Source organism: Triturus cristatus, chromosome 11, assembly GCF_964204655.1.
Source record: "Triturus cristatus chromosome 11, aTriCri1.1, whole genome shotgun sequence".
Taxonomy (NCBI): Eukaryota; Metazoa; Chordata; class Amphibia; order Caudata; family Salamandridae; genus Triturus; species Triturus cristatus.
Genome location: NC_140594.1, coordinates 567,378,798 through 567,401,845, shown reverse-complemented (window position 1 = coordinate 567,401,845; position 23,048 = coordinate 567,378,798). Strand labels below are relative to the sequence as shown.

The 23,048-nt window shown below is 44.2% G+C and overlaps 1 protein-coding gene across 1 annotated transcript in view; it reads right to left on the bottom strand.

Moving 5' to 3' along the window:
* The window catches only part of TFDP2 (transcription factor Dp-2), a 421,645-nt gene that overhangs the window by 155,622 nt on the left and 242,975 nt on the right, over positions 1-23,048 (bottom strand). The gene's annotated exons all lie outside the window — the stretch shown is intronic.

Sequence of the window (23,048 nt, the reverse complement as noted above, 5' to 3'; positions counted from 1 at the left end):
ATTTAGTGTTTTGGAACATATAGGCAGCAGACTGGAATAAATGATAGGAGAGAAGAGGCAGGAACAAGAAATGGCGCTCGGCGGTATATTGGAGTTACATGAATGGATATTCTTTCAATTTTGTATGTATATGTTTTGTATAGCACTCATATACTGCCTAGGACTGTGGTGCTTAACCTTTTGACTTCTGTGGACCCCAAGATCATAACTACTGGAAGACGTTTATCCCGGTCTAAATAATTTCTGGAATGAGAACCTCAAAAAACATACACACAGCTATAGAAAAAAGAATATCATATAAATACAAATCATTAAATATTTGATTTAATTCACAAACACAAATAGATACCAAAACCGCAATTTTAATGTTACTAGAAAGGTTGAAAAATTTGGTGTTATTTCTGAGAACAAAGCGATATGCTAAACTCTAGCATAGCACTTTGTCTTTTTTGCTCCTAATACGTACTGTCTTAAGCATACCAGTGTTCAATTGAGACCACCATTTGTCCATTCTAGTATGTGCCATACTTCTGCTGCTCCCACTAATCAAGCTAAGGATATCAGCTTAACTGTTAGCCTTCAATTGCAAATTCTTTCACATTTAGAGAGTTTTTTCAAATTTTCACTTTTACATTTTACTTTGCTAAGTGTATATACTTTATTAATCTGCTAGCATTATTTATTTTTCTAAACAGTTGCAGACCTCCTGAGTAGGCGCCGCAGGCCGCCTGCGGTCCATAGACCACAGGCTCAGAACAACTGGGCTAGGCCATTTCAGAATTGACCCCTGTGCCTGACCATAAAGAGCACTTGGTGTCATGACCCACTAAGTTCTGGCACCGGACCTATCATGTCCACTAAGGAAGTCATTCCATCAAACTCCAAGAGACACCTCAAATGGTCTAAAATCTCCTCCGATGACCAGAAACTTTTGACCATCAAGGAGATTTTATTAAACAAAACCATGGAACTCCAGGGAGTAAGTGACGATATAGATGGGCATCTTAGGGCAGGGAATATCTACATAGACACAGTTGAGATGTTCGGGTCACTTTTTTTGGCACCTACTTCTTTTACAAGTTCCACCAAGCATAAAACCCCAGATTCTTGGTATAATACCGAGTGCAGGCAAAAAAAGACCAATTTAATACTTGCCGTTAAAAATCGTGATTGTTACCAAGTACAAACCGCCAGGAAAGAATACAGAATGGCAGTATTGGGAGCCAAGCAAGCTTGGGAGGAATCCCGCTGGTTGGCTCTCAAGGCTGCGAGCCTGGCCAAAGATGGAAACGCCTTTTGGAACCTCTGCAGACACTCAAGAGGTTGTGACCCCGATGTAATCCCAAACCATATCACGAGTCAGGAGTGGTTTGATCACTTCTCGAACCTTTATTCTGGGGAGGATACCCAGAGCCCTTTGATCGCTGAATTTACTCCAATGGCACCCCCTATTGCCGAGGGATATGACCTTTTCACAGAGGCGGAAGTTGAGATCGCCATCAACAAAATAGTCCCAGCAAAGGCTCCTGGACCCGATGGTCTCCCCGGTGACTTGTATAGATCGGACCCAAACTCTGGGCAAATTATTTTGCTTTTTTTCTTAACGTTCTCCTTAAGGGGTCGCCAGTCCCAGAATCTTGGAAAGGAGCCGAGGTGATCCCAATATTCAAAAAGGGTTCCAGGGAGGACCCTGCCAACTACCGACCTATCAGCCTCATTGACGCTGGTCAGAAGGTTGCTGGCAGGGTCCTGCTGGAAAGAATCCTGCTATGGGCCAATGAGAATAATATTCTCTCCCACTACCAAGCGGGATTCGGACCAAACATAAGTACAATCGACCAGGTCTTTAGACTCCTCCTGCTATATTGGAAGGTGGTTCTGATTGGTAGGGGCAGTCTCCATTTGGCATTTATAGACCTGAAGACCGCCTTTGATCTAGTCCCTCGAGATCACTTATGGCAGGTCTTGAGGGATCTGGGTCTGCCCTCCCCTGTTCTCGACCTTTTGGTCCGACTACACAAAGGCAATTACGCCCAGGTGAGGTGGGGGACCCAGACCCAGAAGACTACTAAGATCCCTGTAAATAGGGGAGTTCAACAGGGCTGCGTACTGGCCCCCACCCTCTTTTCTCTGTTCGTAAACGGGGTGGTGAAATTCCTACAAGACATCCCCGCTGACGCCCCGGCATTGGCTGGTGACCGAGTCCCCACACTATTATTCGCGGATGACACCTTGCTAATTTGTAAAACCCCGGCAGGGCTGCAAAAGCTCCTGGACAGATTTCACTCGTTCTGTATCCAGAGAGGCTTGAGTATTAATACCCTAAAAACCAAGCTTCTCTCATTTAATTTAAGAAAACCATCTAAAGCCACCCTCAAGCTTGATGGTGTACCCCTGGAGTTTGTCAAAACATTCGACTATCTTGGTATAAGAATCTCCGATAGTTTGAGCTGGAGACCCCATATTGACAAAATGCTGCTAAATCATAAACGGGTAGCGGGAACAATTAGCAAAGAACACCATATGTCGCATAGTAGACCAATCGCTCCCGCGCTGGTGATTTACCAGGCTAAAGCTGTAGGCTCGGCACTGTACGGTGCCGAACTTTGGGGCTTCGACAATCTTGAGGACATCTCCAGGTCTGAAAACAAATTTATGAGAGAGCTGGTCTCACTCCCAAGGGGAACCCCACTCAAGCCTCTCTTAAGAGACTTGGGTAGACGCACGATAAAAGACATGGCAAGATTACGCCCCCTGCTCTTTTGGGCTCGACTATGGCGTACCCCAGAACTAGCGAAATACACTGAGGGCCTAAGAGAAATAATAAACTCCCCGGGGTCCCATAAAATTCCCTGGTTACGCTGCATCAAGAAGTCTTTCCTGTCGCTAGGCCTTAGAGAAGTCTGGGAGCATGGTGCACCCCTGAGTAAGGCAGTCCTGAAGAAAGCTTATTGGTCATGGATAGACACCCAGGAATCTAGTAGCCTCCACCTAGGCAGTCTGACTGAAGCTTTCTATACACATAAACAGGCAGTCAGCTTTGAGCCGTATTTAGATTTTGTACAGAACCCCAGAGACAGATCACTGTACATCCAATTTAGACTAGACACACTGCCAACCCGTGAGCGTATGAGCAAATGGAAGCCACCCCATCAAACCCCGCCCACCTGCCCGAGCTGTAGAGGGTTGGTAGAAAATACGGCGCACATCATGTTCGAATGCCCAGCTTACAAAAAACCAAGAAGTCGACGGTTGGGTCCTGTATGCCGATTGCTGGGCACGCCAAACTATCGGGTTGCACTGAGAATATTACGCTCTGATACCAGTCTAGTGCTAGTCTGTGGTGTGGCAAAATTTTTCGGGTGGGCTTGGAACATTAGGGCTAAAAGTTTACACTCACAACAATGAATCCTTTTTTAACATGTCTTTAATGCAATGATGTTTTAGCGAAATTGTTTTCTAATTATGAAATGTAAGACTTTCTACTTTTAAATGATATATCTTAACTTGATTTTTAATGCACATTCCTCAAATTGCTATATCTTGTACCTTGGCATCAAGAAGTTTTGTCCCTCTTTTTAATGTATTGCACCTCATATGCCTGTACATCAATGCTTTTATGATATACATTTTTATCGAAATAAAGCTTTTTGAATGAATGAATGCCGAGCAAGGGAGTTTGGCGCCCTCCTTCAGAGTCTTCTGAAGACGGCAATCCCTAGAACTCAATGATTTATTGAATTTAAGCCTAGGAATAGAAATGTGGATTCTCAGGAACATGACATCACTGAGATAACATCATAAAATATAACATTTCTTGACATCCTTGTTTGTAAAGTGATAGCATGCATCCTATACAATTTCTTGGTACTGACAATATCCATCTGAGTATCGCCCAGTGAGGGAATAAAGGACCGGTCCTGTTAGGATTCAGGACCGCTAATCACAGGTTCCTGTAGTTGATGCACCAGACCAGCAGGACGCCAGACAAACTGCCTAACCAAGTACAAGGCTCTTGCACTGAGCGCTGATCTCAAGGGGGGAGGGGCTGTGTTTAACAATAATGTATGATTGGAGAGATGAGGGACACTTTTGCCTGGTGGTAGTGAGAGAATCGGAGGAGGCGGTCATGGGGTGCCACAAGTGATTGTGGCACCAGGCACCACCAGCTCTAAAAGTGGCCCTGTGATCAGTTTCAGCAAGAAATACATCCTAGGACTTGCCATGCATGTAGAAAATATGGAACCTAGGAGGGGCATTTGTGGTAGAAGCACACAAGAGTGCAGTCGCCCAACTGTTTCTCTGCGTTCATGTGATCTAAAGCCTTGCATTTCTCGCTCCCTTCTGGCAGGGACGGCCAGCACGGTTCGCAGGTGGGGGGTGTGGACATGGCGAGTGTGGCTCGCAGGATGCTTTAAAAAAAAATAATAATAATAACAAAATCAAACTTACCTTGCCGCCGCCGGGTGCAACACTATCAACCGTTGCATGGCTAAACACGTATAAGGTCCCAAAGGCGAGACCTATTGGCTATGCCAATGCTTGTTTAAGGGTGGCAATCTTATTTACTGCGACAGTTATAGGTGACACAGTTTTACTAGTTGCCACCTTGCTCCATGTCAGCAGCATACGACGTTTACTACCCTGTGATTTCATTTCACAACCTTATATATCCGCACTGGTTAAATCTTGGTTTGCTTACACTAACACAATTTTACTAAAGCTCCTGAAATAGACTTGTAAAATAAAAAACAGGGAGTAAGGCACATGGTGTTATTATGGCATTTAGTGAAGCACCCTGTGCTACATTCGTCACACAGTTTACTGTTGAAACAATTCCATTAATATTTATCAAATTCCATACTTGACAATTTCTTCCTGTTTGAGAGCAGAACTGTCACATTGGGAGGCTGGCGGTCCTTGAGATAGCCATCTTCTTGCTCCTGAAAATAATTACGTTGTTAGCATTATGGTAGCATGGCCATGGTATGCAGTGGCCTTAGTCCGTTTTTCCTTTTAATGCTCCTATTTTCTTCTTTGTTAGCAAGACAAACGTTAATTGGTCAGCATTTTCCATCTTGTCTCAGCAGGGCGCGTTCTTAATGAAGGGTGCTGATTGGCTCATACTAGAGGGCGAATTTCAAAATTAACTTTAGGTTGAGGAGCGAAGGAGTTCGAGAAAGAAGCCAATAAACAGTTGCGTGGGGGTATGTGGGCTACAGAACAAGGGAGCGGTTCTGAGGGATTTTCTGCGGTAGTCGAGATCGAGAACCAGGTGAGTAGGACAAGGATTAAATGTGAATGGTCACGACAAACTATGTGTGTTTCAGCCATTACTTTTTCCCCATGTAACGAAGCTCTCGACTGTTCTCTTTACTCTTCGACTGGCTAAGTCTTCTACTTTTGGTAGAGCCCAATCCAATCAATGGAGGTTAATATGCTTGAAGAGCATTGCCGTTTTCGTATAAGCGCAACACGTTTGAAAATCTCCGGAAGGTTTTTTTTGTGCAACGTCTAGGCTGCACTTTAGTAATGAAGTGCCTTTACAACTTTACGCTATAACTTCTATTTAGCGATGGAAGACGCAGGTGTCGAAGGCACATTATGAATAATAACAAACGGATAGTTCGAGTCTTCAATTACTCTGGCAACTGATACATGCGGAACCCTCAGAATATTCAATGAATGGCACATTTCAGACACACTACAGGACATGTACCTTCCATTTTTCGGCAAAACAAAGGCATCGGGAAAGCCCTACCAAACTAGAACCGGATTCTAAAAACCTTAACCTCTTCCATGCTCATGACGTCTCCCGGCCGTCATGAGTCACGATGGGCGTGTGCGGACGACGGCCGGGAGACGTAATGACCACGCCCACGAATGGAATGTCCAGCACTGCGGCAGCGCTGTGGCAGAATTTGCGCCGCAGCGAAGAGGCCAATAAAGAACACGCCAGTATCAAATGTACAAAAGAGCGTGTGCTCGGATGTCATCCCACTTTTAACCTAGGGTTTTTGCTGCCACGCGGCCGTGAAAGCGAAAGTCTTTGCGATCCCGATCGCAGTGAATGCAAAAGCGATTGCGATGACGTGCTCCGTGCTAAGCACGCGAGGGATGCGCGCGCAGCATTGGAGAGGCGGAGCGAGGCGCGCGCGTTTGTGCGCGTGACCGCAAGCTGGTGGCAGCTTTGGTAGCACTTTGAAAAGCAGCTTACTAAATATCTAGCCAGTGCAGCGCATGCGCTGGCTCAGGCGAGACCTAAAAAGGAAAGCAATATAAAGATTTTAAAAGTAAACAACAAACCAAGTAAGAAATAAAGGACAGATGCCAGTGGATGGCGTCCCCTTACTATTTATAGAGAGGTGACAGCGTCGCCTTAGGAGCAAGCGAGGCCATGAGAGGCGGAACTGCGTCCACTAGTAAGTGATCAGAGCAGGACTGTGACCTTGTGTCCCTCCCGACACATTTCTCAAATGTAACACATACACTTATAAACGAGCTTCCCTGCATCAGCATCCTCAGATCTGAAAATGGCACCACACAGGTCACCTTTTAAACTACCGCCCTGCAGAGGGACCAGGACATTGTTTACCCTTTCCTTGCACCGTTCTTCCGGTATTCGAGCCTTAAGAATGTGATCACACAGCTTCTGGTCCCATTTTCAAAGATCTGCACCCGATCTGGTTGATTAAAACTGATTAGAAGGAAACCCGTTAATGTGTCCGACTAGAGCCATGAAAAATTCTAGCATGGGACACGAAACCATCAGCTTTAGTTCACGCTTCATTCGAGGGATATTTACCAAAGCGCTTAACGTGGCCCATTTTCTGAGTGCACTCCAATCAAGTGACCACGGGTGGCGCTGTCCAGCAGTCCGTCCTCCCGTCTCAACATACATCACTCTGAATTCTGGGACATAATAACATACCACTTTTCACTATTAAATGCAATGAACGTAAAGATCCTCGTATGCAAAATGCTTTTGGATTTAAAGCCATGACAGTTAAAGTGTGACATAAGGCGGGGATACAGGAATTATGTAGCAGGAGAGGGGCAAATTATGTGCCAAGATTGACAAAATTATGCGGCACAAAAAGCCAAATTATGTGGCGCAATGCAGTACATTTTCTGTTATTATTACTGCATTCTGTTGTCATTTTTACACTTGTTAACACTGTCTGGGCATAGGTTGCACTTCAGTTTAACACCCAGCCAATGCAATAAGCAACAGAAAGGTGACCTGTCAACCTTTACAAAGGAATTTCTACTGCGCCGCAACACGTCACTGCGATTTGAGTAGCTTTTTAACCATTTGAGCTAGAAACATTTTTCTTCTTGTTACAATCAGCAGATTATGCAGCAGATGATGGATTATGAGGCGAATGTGGCAGATCCATAATTATGTGAAAAACGCCGAGCCCCGCACAATCGCAGAACTCCAGTGGCCCTGGACATAAGGTGCACTTCATGGGCCTTGACATGATGAGAGGATGATAGATAAACTCTGTACCTTGGCAGATGAGTGTTTCACTCACTCGGCACACATAGAACGTGGGAGCTGGTTTAAATTGTTAAGACTTCAAAAAAAACCACACAAGAAGCAAGCCCAGCGCATGAGATGTATTAACGCACTCATATCCAGCTAAAAGGACAGGACGCTGCCTAGGCTAATAAAAACATGTAACTGAAACAAGATGGAAAATAGACCCCTTTGCAGTAACATAATCTATTAAGAGATGTGTTGTCACTTCCTTTCACATACCTTACTGCAGAGAGTCGCACATTTAATTTGATAATTAGTCTGCCTAGATTGTTATTTATTTATTTTTGGGGAATATTCCCTAAACAAAATATTAAAAGTATGTCCACTAAAACCCGGCACAAGCTTTTCGCCGTGGAAAGCTTACTACCAAATAGTGTGCCACAAGTAAACACAGCCATCTTAAACTCTGGGTACTTTTTGCTGTAAAACACACTATTTGAATAATACATTATTTATTGATGTGGCTTATATATTTGTGATGCTGTGTCTTTTATGATTTTTAATCGAATAAAGACTAAATGAACTGAACTGAATAATACATACAGTGTTTGAATTCAATTATCCCACAAGAGCGTTGCTTCCTGGAAGTGTTGTGCCATTATTCCAGGTAAGACGGATAAGACGCGCCATGTGACCAATGCAGGGGTGCGCGCCAGGTGGGGTAATTGGTCTGTCGAAACCGCTCTGCTGTCTGAGCCAATTTTTGTTTCAAAGCTGACAGGAGGGAAAAGCAATTGGCAGGTAGACTGAGTGGATGGCAAGGGTTGCTGAATGGAAGGGAGGGTTCGGGAGGGGGGTTGGTGGGTGGGTAAAGATGACAGTGAAACTGAGTGATAGAATGGGGCTCTGCTGCAGGTGATGATTTATTTATGCAGCATTGTAATATAGAACATACAAGGCCGAGGAGCATCAGAACGCTTTACAACAAGTGGAAGTTGTTTCCAAGCATAGCAGGGCGAAGTTAGAGGTCTGAAAATATACAAAAGATAAAACTGTACTGACCGGACATATATGGAAAAAAATGGAAAAACAACAGAATTTAGGCCTAATAAAAGAGATCTTAAAGGCCAATGCACGAAGTCATTATGCGGTTGCAAACTCTGTGATTCACAAACTAACAAGGTTTGGACGGCAAAATTATTATTTTTTTACCTGTGGCGGCTCCTCTGCTAAGGGGGAGGCGCGCCGCCCCACTGCTTTCAGCAGTGGAAATAGAGGAAAAATAAAATGATAATAACCTGTTATCATCATTTTGTTTGTTATGCTGAGGCTGCATTGCAGCGTTGAGATTGGCTTAGGGAGCCTGGAAGCCTGGGTGCTTTCTGTTTGTGAGCGGTGGGAGGACCGCGAGGAGAGACGCAGCAAGGAGGTGGTTTTCCCCCCCCCCTTTATCGCCTCCCCCGCCCTGCCATCCCAAATCCGTGCCAACCGCCACTGTTTTTTTTTTTACTAAGTACTAAATCCATTTTAAGACTCAGAAAAGTATTTTTGACATACATAATGGATTTACTGACCTATTCTGAAATTAAATTAGGAAGGGCAGTGAAAGGGGCATTACTTCCTAATTCTGAGTCAGTCTTTAAGGTATGAATGGCTAGCCACCGCAATTACGGTCTAAAATCACTCACCAGTTACCAACACTTTAAATGAGGTGATAACTGATTCACAAAGGGGAATCTTCCTCTGTATGAATGGTGTTGGCTGCCTTCAGGGGAGTAAAAAACGAACCAGGTCACCACTGCTTTTTCCCACCGGTGTATTTCCCAAGGGGAAACCTTTTTTTTTTTTTTTTTTTTTTTAAATCAGCACTGGTTTCTTTAATTAAAAAAACGGGCTGATTAAAAATAACATTGAAAATCAATCACATTTGGGAATGCAAACGTATGGTGGTTTGCTGTTCTTTGCAGGCCATCATCCCTGTATTTGTAGCCAATTACAGGGAACTGTAATTAGTGACGCATCTAATTAATATTCTTTAGGCAGGTAATTGTATGATCCCATTTAACTAGATATTTTGCAATGCGACCTATTAGTTTATAGGTCGAATAGTCGCACTGCAAAATGAAATGCAGATTGCAAAACGTAAGTTTTGCAATTTGCAACCACTTTGTGCAACCAGTTATTGTGATACAGCGAACCCTCTGTTAGGCCCTGCAGTCAGTTTAAGGTACGTGTACACAAAGGCACACAATCCAAGAAGGGAAGTTGAGATAAAAAGAAAGCATGGAATCTCATATTTAGGAGCATCATCCAATACATGTCATTCGGAAATATGCACGGGCCACTAAAATTATGAAGCAGGCGAGGACCAAATTATGCAGCAGTGTTGACTACATTATGCAGCAATAAAAGGCAAATTATGCAGTGTAATGGAACACATTTTTTTTATAGTATAACTTAATTTGTTTGTTATTTTTACACATGTTTAAACTGTCCGGTCAAAGGTTTCACCTCATTAGTATACCAGTTCAGCACTCAAATAAGCAGTGAGCAACAGGAAGGGGACCAGTCAAGCTTTGCACTGGGCCTTCAACTGCGTAGCAGAATGCGTCACTGCGTTTCTATCCATTTGAGCAAAAAAAACATTTTTGGTTAATATTTGCAGATGATGCAACAGATGATGGATTACGTGGCAAATGTGTCTAATCCATAACTATGCAAAAAAACACCTTGGCCGCAAAATCACATAATTCCAGTGCCCCTGAATACAAGATGACACCAGCATGAACAGTGAAAGATGTCAAACTACGAGTTTAATCAATTTTTCTAAAGAAAAAGATCTTTAACTATTATGCTTCTACGTCGCACTTCATTAGGATCAATTTTATAGCTGAGCATTTACAGAATTCTTTGAATGACACTATTGGATTTGTAGACCAGGGTTCCCCAAAGTCTGTCCCGGAGGGCGGGATCGAAGCCAGATTTTTAAGATAACCACATTTATCTCTATGGGGGCATGCTACAAATCTGGCATGGAACCGGCCCTCCAAGACCGACTTTGGAGAACCCTGTTCTAGACTAGAGCTTCCCAGGTTTATCCGTCCCTGGCTTATTCAGGTCAGGTTTTTTTCTTTGTTTTCTGGGACTCACGCACCTGATTTTATATTGGAATCAACAGCGCTACAAATTTCGGAGTGAAAGGAAAAACACTTGGGCTGGATGAGCAGCTCACGCATGGACCTAGGAATCCGTCCAGCTCTGTCATGCAACATCCAAGAACAGACATAAACACGAGACTCTTGACGCCAACTCTTGATTCACAAACAGTGGTACACGTGTCGGGCGGTGGCATTTCCACCAGGGCACACCCAGTCCCTGAGTGGACATCTAGCCGCCAACAATGGTACAACGAAGATGCACTCAAAATAGACTATTGTTTCGGAAGGATTCCCTTCAGCCCTGCGTGGCGATTATTTTTACTCTGTAGCAGAGAGTCAATGCAGACTGTGCTACAAAGGCTCAGTACAGAGTCTACAACTAGAAAGTAAATACAATTAATAAAAACCTAAACGATTCATGTACTGTAGCAAAACAGCCCATTGCAGAGGGCTATATCTACCGGTCATTAAATGCCCTCTACCAGCATTAGAGGCCAGATCCCCACGCGAGCGCCTAAAACATGGAAAGGAAGTTTACAGGTATGGTATAACACACCCCTGAGGACAGAATGGTCTGTAAACATAGAAACAAAATTACAACACTGGAATATTGTACTAGCAACCTCTGCCAGCCATTTCCGGTCCTTTGCCACTCCATGGTCTTCAATGGAGTTCCCAATGTTCTAATACAGCTGAAATAGAAGCGAGAGTTACACTGCAGTCTATAGCAAGTGATAGCCGCGTCACCACGCTCAGCGCTACTTGAGGCACTGGGAGTGACTTAGATCGAACACGACGTGCGCTCGATTTCCGAAGCCAGAGGCCTCCAGGGCACCGCCAGATCTCAGATGTATCGCAGTGTACACTTGTGCTTCATCAGCAACACAGCCGTTTGCTGATTTATACTGCACGCTGCAGGGACTGCAACAAATACATCACTTCCAAACATCTTATGTACAAAAAAGAGAGCCGGTGCTCACACGGGCGGTGCCGCTGGCGGCCCTCGCAGGGCAGCACTTGTTCAAGGCAGGCCGCATCACATTGGTGACGAAGGCGATCCACCTACGTCACTACAAACTCTCCTGGGAAGAGGGGCGCTAGCTCCTTGTGTTTAATTTGTGTCCCTTCGGACGGGACCTGCTCCTACTGGTAGCATTATTCTGGTAAATAACATTTTTTGAACATGCCGATTTTCCAAATGAGCTGTAATAGGGATATGCTCCTATTTGCATTTGAAATGCTGTGGACATCCTCTTACCCACTAAACTGTTAAACCTGCGATTGCCTACATGAAAGAAAGGCTGCACGTCAGGAGCTACATTTTATTTTGAGCTTGCCAAGTGGCACTGTGACACAATACCATCATTTATTCTTGGCTTTTCAGTCACAGTTGTATTGTGGTGGGACTTGTCATTTTGCTTTTTAACATGTTCACCGCGGCCTCGAAGTTCCAGCAGGCAACACGATGTTGGCTAAACTGCCAGAATTGACAGAAGGTGTTGTACATGAAATGGAGCACGTATCGGCTAGGTTTGACACACAGTGAAGAAAAGTAATTGATCAGAGTCACACTGTTTAGTCAAGCTGGAAAGGGGGATTGAAACCAAGGTCTCTAGATCAAGCCCCATTACTTGGGAAGCAGCAGCACAAGCATTGCTTAATTTGAGCCAGTGGTTTCCGGTGCTGTGCACCCACACTAAATTGCCAGCACCGCTGCTTACGACAGTCTGCCAAATGGTGGCGCTGTTACATTTACAATGACTATTACCTGCTTCACACACCAGTCTTATAGCTTTCGTGGCCTGGAATAGTATGAATTGTCACACTTGTAAGAGTGTGATGGTTGTCATGTGGGCACTGTCACTGGTAGCGCAGGCAGGGGCAACGGATGGTGCAAGCTGTAGTGTCCTCCTGATGGGGGCCCTGGCAATCATTTTTTTTAACAAATTAAGCACTGAGCACCAGTTCTTCCCATCGGAAGACATGTACAATTTGGGCAGTTACAGTGCAAGCTTCCCTGGTTCACAGAAAGGAGCAACTGCAATCTTCTATTCTCTGCACAATAAATTGGGTAGGGCACACTAGTAAAAGCTTTCAACACGTGGAGAAAATGTACAGTTAGCAATGAGTGGCATGTAGGGCACAGGGAAACCCGTGTAGTAGGTGCTTACATCATTAAGAGGAAGGTATAGGTGGATGATTGAGGAAATATTTGAGTTCTGACACCATTCTCACTCACATGATCCTTCACAGCAGAGTCTGCTGATGGTTTTCCATTTATTGAGCAATAGCCGTAACCTAGAAGGCCATCATTATTTGGAGCTGCACAGCTACGGCCTAGACATGGGCGTAGCTTGGTCAGTAACACTGGGGGCTGTGGCATAGCTAGCCCTTTGGCCGCCTGTGGCGGTCCCCGAGTTTGCCGCCCCGTGGCGGCAAGACTGAAGAGGGGTGGCTGCTGGTGTGATCTCCGTTTTGTATGGCGATTGAAGAGCGGGGAGGCCCATCCCGAGACTGCAGGAAGAGCGGTGGGAGGTTGCCGCCCCCAAAACTCGTGTCGCCCAGGGCGGACTGCCCCCCGCTGCCTCCCCTTGCTACGCCACTGACTGGGGGTGTGTGAGCTTCAGATTTTCCAACAATCATGCTGGCATATAATGTTAATCATTATATGAGAAGCAACATATGAGGGGGGCTTAAGGGTCAGTTGAAAGGAAAAGGAGTGCGAATTGTGAGGGGTATTTAACACATACTAATGTGTAAAATAGCCATGTTTTAACACCTTCAAAACAGAAACAAGAGTGTGTGTGTCTGTGTATTTTTGTCTGAGCGAGTAGTTAAAAATCCCAGGTAAAATCAGACAGGCACCTTACCATACCCGACTGAAAGCTCCTGTACCCAACTGTTTATGAATACATACATTAGGGGGATGTAACACCCCAAACACAGCCCCCCCTGGAGCTCCGCCCCTGGCTACAGACAGCCACACAGGTGCCAACCTATATGGAAATGTTTTGAATGCGCTTGCACACAATGCTCTGCAATACCTGCCTTAGTGCTCACAATGTCCAGGACCGCCAATGGACGGTATGCAGTGGGGGAGGGGTGGGAGAGCTTGAAACGGCTATAATGTAACAAATAAACTACAAAAGACAACATTAGAGGCCCCGACCTACAGCCTGTTTTGTGTATATTCCAGGAATTCAAGAATTTCAATACATTCTACTGTGTTGCTCGTCTCTGCATACTGTTACAGGTATTGCCAGCATCCACCCCCACCCCCAAGCTTCCACCTGACCACTTTCCAATTGGTGGCAGCTTCTATGTGCTCCAAGTAACAGGTTGCCAACTTGAGAAAACTGTTAACAAGCACTGACAAAGCCAGTAGATCTAAGCAAAACCAAAGGGGATGATGGACGGAGTGCTGAACAATGCGAGCACTCACCCCCAGTCAACTGATCTGGGTTTAATCCCTCATCATTCTTTAGAGTCAACTGATCTGGGTTTAATCCATCATCAGAAGATCTGGCATTGTCAAGCTGGTGTGATGGTTTTCAATTTTACTTTTTGCTATACGCATAGGTTATGAAGAAGAATAAAAAACATGTGGCCACTGAAAAGTGGCGGCCATGTGCGTTTAAAAAAATGTAAGTTAAAAAAAATGTCTATTACATAACACTTAAAAAGAACAGCACCAGTGCTTCCTAGCCAGGGATATAGGACGGGTTTAGAAAATCTTTTAGTTTTAATACAAATCACAGGAACATGTGATTATTACTGTTGCAAAGAAAGTGTGCTACTGGTTTTGAAATAATGTAACCTGAAGAAAGTTCAGACACAAAAGGCTGACTATAAAATAAAATGGACACAGAATGGTAAGAGGTAAGAAAAACAGCACTGGCAAAGTAAAATATTGTCCCACCATTCATAGCACCCAAGTGTACTTTTTTATTGGGGAGATATGCACTTGTGGTCTAGCAAATTCCACACTCACAGCGCAAGGGAGCCAATGGGTGAAGTGGACTGAGCTACTGCCTCATGCTGTATGGTAAGGTGAGTATAAGCAAAATGTGAATGACACCTGAGCAGACCAATAGATGAAGAGGGATGACTAAAAGATACTTCCTGTTTGAATATATGTGTGCATTTTAATTTAGTAATTTGTTTATTACATGATGCTCGAGAAAAAGCTAAAAAGTACTTACAGCTTCCACATGCCCATTTACAAGTGTTGCCAGTTTGAACAAGGCCCCTGTGGCAAATTCTGTCAGATTTCCCATATTGCAGTTACAGATCTATAAACATCATTAGTGGTTTCCACAAGACCATTCAGAATAATTTCCAGCTTATACCTTCAGAGTACCTAGTCGAGACAGCTTCTCCATGGGCACACCTGGCTTTGCTTCGAACTTGGCCTGGCCTCTTTCCAACCAAAAGCAAGCTAGCACTCCCACAATTTCTGGGGGAGAGAGGGCATGGGGTAAGGCAATAAATTGCTCTTAAGTAGAAGTGAAAGTAGCATTTTGTTTTCGGGGAAATATCGAGTAGGCGAGAACAAACTTCCACATGGAAATCGTTTTCCACCAGCAAATGGAAGGCAATTGTTTCCACTGTTTTGCAATTTGCCTCCTGTGTAGCACCAACACGGTCAAAATGCCATACAGCATCAAACGCGGAGTGTGTAGACCATGCTAACAGGACAGAACTTGCGAATCAGTCATAAGGTCGACTGATTGATTTGTGTTTTACGTCACAGAATTAGTTCTGATGCATCTGTGTAGTGGTGGTAGAGCAGCCACACACATATGATCATTCTGATCGGCAGGAGGGCGTGTGGGCGTTATGCGCATCGGTGCCCATGGGAGCGGGAGAATGCTGCTCATCGTGACTTTGCACACTCAGGCTTGAGACCATGTTCAAGACCTCGCAGAAGGAGCCAACAAGGCTAGAGCCTCCCTAGAAATAGCCCACATCCTCAAGGGTGGGGTCTCAGAAGGCGGGGTGTGGAGACGTGGTCTTTGAGATTTGGAAAGACAGAGGCAATAACGTATGGTTTGAATGAGAAATGTAAATACATTAGTACTTGCACACCGCCTATAGAGCTATACCACCAGGGACGAGATACTGGAGAGGGCCAAATGATGTAATGGACACCGGGATACGTAGGAAGCAGCATTATGGATCTCAGCAGAGAATAAAAGACCGTAACAAAAGTGCCAAAATTCAGCACGATGCTCATCGCAGTGTTTTATCCAATGTGCAACGAGTGAGACTCGGCATATGTAGGCAATACAACTTTAAAGTAGAAAATGCCTTGCATCTAACACAACGTCCTCAACTTTTAGATCACATTTTCAAAGTAGTACAATACAAGACAGAAGAAAAAAAAATGTAGTGGCCTCACGACTGCCTTTTCTCTTCTTCAGCTTAAAGGTGGAAATATAGACATCTCTTTAAGTGGAAGTGTAAAGTACTAAACCGAACAGCTAACCCAGTGCCCTGTTGTATGCCCATCTCTGCCTACAGGGAGGCATGAAAAAGAGACTGTGGCATTGCCTCTACGCTCTTGTACTACACTGCCTTTGTACAGTGTGCAGTGGGGCTCTGAGGCTACACCTCTCCTCTTCCTAATGTCCAGGGCCCGGATGCCATTTCAATTGTATTTTACCCGATGCGGAGTCAAAGTGTTGCACTGAATTATTTTGGATGCTGGGAAGTTATCTCCTTACCCAGATGTAGCTACTTTTGTGCCTAATCATCTATAAGCATTGACAAAGTCCTCTACATATGATGCAACATGTGTTGGCTCCCTGCCACATGAAATAACGTCTATCTTTCTTACTGATTAAAAACTCCATGTGTTCAAGACCTGCATCTAATCTGAACATGCATTCGCAAAGCCAGAAGGTCTAGCCTTGGCAAGCGTACAGCGGTCCATTTGCATTTACCTTTTCGAAACACATGTAGTGTGTGCATAAAAATTGACAAAACATATGAAATCATATTACATTAAAGGAGTTTCCCATTAGTCCTGGCACTAGAGGTCTCCCTTTTTTGGCGGCTGTGCACATGTGGTCAGAGTAAAATGCTCTCACAGTGCAAGAGTGTCGACGAATTAAATGGGGCTGACCCTGGCCAATGGAACAAGAGGACTGAGGTGAAGCCCCTGTATGTATGTGGCCATGTGCATATATTTTTATTATGATTTACTGGGAAAAAATGAAGCCTCTAGGCCAACTCTAATAAACAAAAGAAGTCCCTTGAGTCACAAATATGGTCTTGGTTACTTTCTTGCAACTTACAAACACTGTGGTTGTAGATGAACTTTTTTATGCATGTTGTCCTATTTTGCGTTAATCGTAGAGGAGAAAGTGCCCAGTCAGTTTTTCAATCTTCAAGCTCTATCAAGCAGTCCAAGTCACTAATCCCACAAGCACAACATCAGTCTAATGGAGGAAGGGCGCGGACTGCAAGCTTCGCAGAGAGTGTCATTAACATAAGCGCAATAGCAGCAAGTGTCACGTGACCCAGTTTGAGTGAGTCATAGAGATTCAAGGAATCCATAAAAACATGGATGGTCTTTTTTATTAAGAGAGGAGTAATGAGCTTTCTACTGATTTAAAACCCTCAAAAGGACAATTACAGCCAGAGTCGGTAAATGTGAGAACTGATGTGGTGGGAGAATGTTGCTTGAAATTAACATTCAAGCCACTTTGAAAGGAGCACTTTCTGGAGTAGTTATCACATTTGGCTCCTCATGAACTAAAACCAAATGGAAATGGACAAATGGGAGCTTGAGAGAGATTTTGACCGCCAACACCGAACAGGAGCGAAGACTGTGAGAGGGAAATCACGGAGCGACAAAGAAAGGAAAGAAGCAACCAATAGACTGGCACGGCACCAGTGCTCCTGAGAAGCAGCTAGCACTGGTGCGGTCAACCTCACTCTCACCCTCATCACTGTGGTCTCTACATGGTCTGCTATCTTAGCAAGGCACGAGCAACCCACTCTTCACCCAGTGGCTGTTCTTCTGCCTACCTTGATTGTATTGTATTATCATTTATACAGCTCGTTCGATCCCGCCTGTGAGGCCTAAACGCCTTCATTATACCAGTTATTATTGTTTGTTAAATTAATGAATACTTTAGAAGAATCTCCAAATTTCTTCGTAAGGCTCTAGCGTACTCTTGTGGAGCTGTTAATTTCTGCTCTCAGTTATGTTCCTCCTTAACCAATTACCTTTTTAAGGCAGGTTCTAAGATAATTCAGTCAAAAGTGGATAGGTGAGGCAAACCATTTTAGCACATCAGGCGACAATCGCAGAAAAGTGACAGCAGACAGTGTAGACGTGGGGGTATTTGCAGGATCCTATCCATTGACCAAAGCATGCAACTCAGAAATGAAGGCTGGCTATTCTCAATGTTGACTATTGGTGTCTTGCATATAGTGGAGTAAGTTTTACACCTGGAAGCTTGTTTTGTAGGTGTGCTGTTTGCCATCTGTGCATGTCTCCCAACATTTACATGGTTCTTTTAGGTCTTCGAGTGGAAAACAAACTAGGTAATAGTATTCTAAGTACACCATCCAATGCTTGTTACGTTGCATCCCAGACACAACCATTCATCATACTGCCTGTGTGCTCACTTTGGACATTAGTAAGTCTAGGACAAAAACATGCCCATGCAATAACAACCGAAAATCACAGTCTCACCCATTGACGTACCCATCCTATATTGCATATTAGAGCCATGGAATCCTGAATTGAGTACGAAAATAACCTCAACAAGGTGCCTTCAAAGAGAACAAGCAATTCTAAGAAAACTATTATTTTGTAAGATTCTATGAACAGATAGACAAGTGAATTCTGAAGACACTGAAGAAGTCCATTTCAGTGCAATATATGTAGAATAAAACAGAGGAGTCAGTCCAAACAATGCAAGCTGAAAACCAATATGATGCAATCAACAATTTTATATTACAATAACGTAGATATAAAAGGCACTACAAAACAGAGGCGTGATGGCGCAGTGCTCAAGTTTCACAAACTGGATTAATGAAAAAGAAAAAGAGCAATAACATGAGAAGAGACATATTGCCTGAAAGTCAAACTTGATGCTAATCTTGATAGTACTATATTAGCTTGGTAGTGGCGGCATAGTGTAAAAAAATTAAGAAACACATATGAATCGAGTTTCACTATAAGCAGACCAATAATGTGTAAGTAGAAGTTTCCAATCCTAGATGAATAAACAAATCAGGACTAAGGTGTCAAGTACGGTAACAAAGTAGCATCCAGAAGATGTGCAAGAGCAGGAAAATAAATTAGAACTCTACCAATAGCTTTCAAGGCCTGTACTGAAAGGAGGAGGGAGCACATTCCTTACCTTAAGGCAGCAAGTTGGTAGGTTTTTTATTTTTGGTTAAGAAAGAAGAAATGAGGAAACGACAAATTAGAGAAAATATGCATGCACCTATGTATGTGGGATTTTGTGTAGTGCAAACATCAAGATGTTCCTCCACTGAAATCAGTCAGCCACGAACGGGAACTGGACAAGTCCACTCTGGAGCAGGTTTATTGCCTATGGGGCACGCCGTCCATAGACCTCTTTGCCGCGCCGGAGAACAAGTAATTCCGATTCTACGCAAGCAGGCTTCACCATCAGGGATCATTGGGGAATGCGCTTTCGATGGCCTGGTCAGGCACCTTGGTCTACTCTTTTCCCCCATTCCTCTGATCCCCAGACTTCTCAGGAAGCTCAAGGCGGAGCCTTGCAAGATGATTTTGATAGCTCCTGCGTGGCCCTGTCAATTTTGGTTCACAGAGCTGCAGCTCCTCTCCCTGGAGCGTCCACTTCCTTTGCAGCCGATTCCTTTGCTGCTGACAATGTCCCAGGGCCAAGTCTGGCATCCGGATCCTCGATCCCTGCAGTTATCGGCATGGCTCCTGAGCACCGAGAATTTCTCGGTTTGACCCTTTCAGCCGAATGTAGAGAAGTACTTTCTCAGGCAAGGGCTCCAAGTACCAACAAAACCTACCGGCTAAAGTGGAAGCGTTTCTGCCATTGGTGCCAGCAGGAGGGCATTCATCCTCTTTCTTCTTCACCGCATGAAGTTCTTACTTACATTCTTTCGTTAGCAAAAGCAGGCCTGGCTCACTTATCCATCAAAGTTCATCTTGCCGCCATCTCTCGCTTCAGATGCACATCTTCTGGTCCTTCCCTCTGGTCGGCAAGGATAATTAAACAGTTTCTCAAGGGCCTTTTTAGAGTTTTCCCTCCAGTCAAGCCTCCGCCGCCTCTTTGGCAACTTAATTTGGTTCTCACCCAGCTCATGAAGCATCCCTTTGAGCCTATTCATAGGGTGGACTTAAAGGTGGCTCTTCTTCTAGCCTTAACTTCGGCCAGGAGAGTAGGTGAATTAGAGGCACTCACCATTCAAGAACCTTTTCTCCAATTTAAAAAGGGGACAGTGATACTCCGTACCAACCCAAAGTTCATACCGAAAGTGCCTTCAGACTTTAATTTGAATGAGCCGGTCATACTCAAAACTTTTTTCTCTCAACCTTCTACTCCAGCAGAGAAAGCACTCCACTCACTGGACATTCAGCGTGGCTTGAAGTTCTATCTTCAATATACTAAGGACTTCAGGAAATCACCTCAGCTCTTTGTGGCTTTCAGCGCTCCTCGTAAGGGTTTTCCCCTTTCTAAGCAGGGGATTGCTCATTGGATTACCAGCGCTATCCAGTACTGTGACCGAGTAGCAGGCAAGCCCCTTGAAGGTTGGGTCCGTGCTCACTCCACGAGGGCGATTTCTTCCTCGACAGCCCTCTTTGCCAGAGTTCCTATTAGGGGCATCTGCAGAGCAGCAACCTGGAGCAGTACTCTTACATTTACAAGACATTACTGCCTGGATTCTTCAACACAGAGTGACACAGCAGTGGGCCAGGCAGTCCTGAGGAACCTCTTTCATTAAGTGGTGAGATTCCCCATTCAACCCTCCTTACGTCTTTCTGTTTAAGCTCTTTGCACATTTTTGAAGTTTGTTCGCTTGTTTCTTCCTTTTTCCTGATGTTTAAAAATGTGTTTATTTACCATTGACTTTGTGATTTTGGTGAATAGATAAATAAGGAATCAAGTTCAAAATATTTGCTCATAACTGCTAGCTATTCTGATTCAAGCATGGGAATCTATGAAGTTCCAATACTGGAGTAAGAAAACAAGTTACTTACCTGTAACTTTGGTTCTTTAGTATTGGAAACTTTCATAGATTCCCATGCGACCCACCCTCCTCCCCTGGGAAAGCTCAGCCTTCAGCATCTTCAGTTATATGGTTACACAACGGCTACGAAAATCTGAGGGTCTGAGGTTCTCTCAGGAAGGTTCTAGAGGGTGAGGCTAATCTGATTGGTTGTTTATTTTATTTGGTCTCTTTTACAAAAAGAGTTGGATATGTTACAAAACTAGAATGGGCTAGGCCTAGTTTATTTTTTTGTAATGGTTTCTATTGCTATTTTAGGTCTACCGGGGACTCCCATCTCGACGACGGGGAATGATTCAAGCATGGGAATCTATGAAAGTTCCAATACTGGAGTAATTCTGTCTTGGTGTGGTCCAGCTTCAGGTAGATTTTGTGGGACATTCACGTCTGGATGAGGTGCAGTCAGTGTTTGAGGCGTTGGGTGTCTGGAGAGAAGACTTTTAAGTATAATTATGTCTTTGTCTGTGAACGTTTATGCTGTTACTGGTGAATATAGCCATAGGGACTCCATGTAGGTGGTGAAGAGGATGGAGGACAGTATAGAACCCTGGGCGACTATGGAGTTGATATGGATATTCTGAGATCTGGATGCGCCCATGAGAATAAACTAGTGTTGGTTGGAAAGGTAAGACAAGAACCTTTGAAGGATGTTGTTAGTAAATCCCATTTGAGGTTTTCCAGGTGTGGATGAAGGTGGGAGGGTCAATGGTTTCAAAGACAGGTGAGAGGTACAGCAAGTTCACAAGGCAGGGGTCATCTTCATCTTTAGGCATGTGGGCAGTGCTTACCATGTGTAAGGTAGCTTTCCTCATGTTGCACCAAGATTTGCAGCCAGACTGGTAGTTGTGCAGGAGATACTTGATGTGATCTTGAAGTTGAGCATCATCTGCTTTTGATGATCTTCCTGATAACGGACAGATAGGTGATGAGCCGGTGATCTGTGAGGTCATCAGGTTGCTAAGTAATTTTCTTCAGGAGTAGGAGGATCTGGCCTGTCTTGAGAATTTCTGCAAAGATGATGTCAGTTAAGGAGGCATTGTCAATGGTAAGTATGGTTGAGGACGTTTATCCAAAAGGAGCTTTGATGAAGGACTAGTCTAAAACATCTTCAAAATAGGAGGAGCTTTTGAGGAAGTTGAGTATATCAACAAACTCTGCAAGATATAGGGCTTTGAAGGATGACCATTGCAGAATACTAAGAGAATGGGTAGGTCTAAGGAGCAGCAGGCTGGTTGTTGACACTACGCTATTGGATCCTCCGTATTTTCCCACTGAAGAGGTTGATGGCATTGCACTTGTCTGTGGAGTGTGGGATAGGAGGATCAGGCAGGGGGCTAATTCAGTCTTTTATTGTCTTAAAAGAGTGGCCTGCTTCTGTCGGCAGCTTCATTTAGGGTGTTGGTTTACCACTTCGCTTTGGCTTGTGTAATTTGTCTCTGTGTTGAGCGGAGAGACTTCAGTAGCATGAGGTCATCAGGGATTCTGTTTTTCTTCCTGCCTGTGGATAGAGCATTTTAGTGACCTCTTTGGAGTACTAGGGTGCTGAAGATTTCAGCTTGGAATTCTTTGTTTTATTTGGAGCATGAGTTTTCTCATGCCTTTTCAGAAACGTTTTGAAGTTATGTTGATGTCAGATCTGGAGTTGGCAGGACACGAGATGAGTTCATGCTTTAGGTTTTCAAAACAGACATCTCTGAAGGATATGAGGGTTTGGGTGAGCTTTGATTGTTGGTTGGACGTTGAGAAGAGAGGTAGAGGTGGTGAGGTGGTAAGGTGGTCGTCTAGTCCAGAGGTATGGGTGGTTTGCACTGGATTAGTGTATGTTGAAAGGATGAAGTTGAGGATGTTCCTTTAGGAGTATGTTGGTTGGTTGATGCGCTGTACATGTTGAGTGAACTGATGCAGCTTTGTTTTGTTGAGCTACCATTTTTCTGTGTTGTAGGCATGTAACATGGATGAGGTAGTGAGGAGTTTAGAGAACATGTCAATGAAGTCCTTGTTCTGTCAAGAAGTCCTGTAGATGTGATGGAAGGTGGCAGACTAAGTTGCAGAGAATGAGAAAGTATGTGAGGAGCTCCAAGGAGTTGAGTGTCACTGTCATGCCTAGGATGCATTACAAGTAGGACTTATGGATCACAAAGAGGCATCCT